Here is a 1,989-nt window from a genome sequence, read left to right on the forward strand (position 1 = left end):
GACGTATGGCGTCTGAAGGACGGAGAATCCCGTTGGAACGCCTAGGTGGGTGTACGACTCACCCTCGGCCAGGGAGTTGATCGCACCTTCCTGGATTCGGAATGACGTCGGTAGGACCGTGCCGCAATTGCCCGCACCGATATGCAGGGTGGCACACTTTGCAGGGTTGAACCGCAACCTCACCGACGCTGCCTTCGCCTCCACGGAGGTTAGCAACCTCCCTATCCCCTCGGCCAGGAGTGCAATGTCGTCCACATAAACCAGCGCCGACCAGGTACTCCCATGGAGGAGGTACTCGTTGTCAGACTCGGCCGCCACGCGGACGACCAAGTCAATGGCTAGGTTAAAAATATTCCTGGGAATACCGCTTGTAACGATTGATACGAGCGAACACTTATACTACATTCGTCTATCTGCGCCACTTCGTTATTATTGAAGATTGCATAGGTTTGTTCTCTGTTAGTATTTACTACGGTATTGATGAAAGAGTTCGGGGGAAATCTTACACTCGAGAGATGTTTTGGCCAACCTTCTATCAATTTGAAACTGGGATAATCGACCATGTAAACTATATTACTTACAAAGAGTACTATTTCTCCCGAAGGCTTTTGATATGCGGCTGATAAGAAGAAATTATCCGGAAGGAAATTCATGTAGCTGCTTAGTACGTATGGTCCGTCGTATTTTTTATCGATATTTATCGACCGTGCGTAGCGTTGATACGTGACGAATATTCGATGATTTAATACCAACACCGTATCCACATATTGTAAAGTACAGAGATCTACGTACTCGGGTTTATTTGTCGTAATTTCGGTAGTTGGCGGTTGTGTAGTTGTTGTTATTGTTGGTCATGAAGTAATTTTTAATTCTATAGAGTTGTTGAATGGCTAAAATGTCCTCTATGTTGAGTTTAATGATTTTATTATTATTATTACCAGCAAATGCGAACATTATGGAGTCTTCACGCGAACTGTGTGATAATGGGTGTCCAATGTCGTGTGTTAACGTGTAAAGCAGATAGTGTTTGTTAACAGCAGGTTTTTCGCTTAGATATATACGCCACAGTTCTGCACTGTCCACGTGTATTTCAGCGGTGTAATTGAGAACGTTCGAAGGATAGAACGCGTGAGCGAGTATTCCATTAGGTCCATCGAACGAAGCAGAGCAAATTTCTTCGTTATGTTTGCGATCAGCGTACATGTGTGTGCCACTGCGATAAGATATTACGATGTCGGTATTTAACGTTTTACGTTCGATCGATAAAGACGAATTCGCTGACCATAGCGAAAACGCGAATGTGGTAATTTTCAAAGTCTGCGCATCCGCTAATTGGAAGTTCCACGTGAGATGTGTTTTCGCTCATTTTCTCCCATCTGTATTATGCTCGTAGTGCAGAATGTCCGGCAGACCACATCGTGGTTTACGCATTTAATGCAACGTATAATTATTCAATGTACCATCACCCTGTATTTGATAATATTCTTGAAACAACGCAATCGCCTGTTTAATTTCTCCTTCTTCGATCGATAATTGCGTATTGTTTTCCACGTTACTCAAATAACCGTACTTTTGTAGATACAGAATTATTTCAGTATCTATACGTGATATCTTGACGATTCATCGCTGCCGTCCTCGTTGTCGTAGTAATCGTAACGAAGACAATGATGATGAACGCGAGAGACATCGCGATGTAGGACAAGTACGAGTACAATACGCAATATAAACGACGTGTACTCGAACGCTTTTTCAATAGTGATGAATCGCGTTTCGTACTTTTTATATTTCCAGATGAGACTCCTATCTATCTAAGAGGAAAGGGAAATGACATCAACATCAATATTTTTTAAGATATATTTAACGGAATATGTGTTTTTTACATTATAAATACAATACAATAGTGTGAAATTCGATAAAGAAGGAAAAAATGGTATCGTAATACAGTATATATATATATATATATATATATATATATATATATATATATAG

The 1,989-nt window shown here is 41.0% G+C and overlaps 1 pseudogene; it reads right to left on the reverse strand.

The window, feature by feature from the left end:
* Positions 1 to 338: 338 nt before the first annotated feature.
* LOC108756350 lies at positions 339 to 954 on the reverse strand (annotated as a pseudogene).
* Between the last annotated feature and the right edge of the window lie 1,035 nt (positions 955 to 1,989).

This window comes from Trachymyrmex septentrionalis, unplaced genomic scaffold (genome assembly GCF_001594115.1).
Source record: "Trachymyrmex septentrionalis isolate Tsep2-gDNA-1 unplaced genomic scaffold, Tsep1.0 scaffold98, whole genome shotgun sequence".
Taxonomy (NCBI): domain Eukaryota; kingdom Metazoa; phylum Arthropoda; class Insecta; order Hymenoptera; family Formicidae; genus Trachymyrmex; species Trachymyrmex septentrionalis.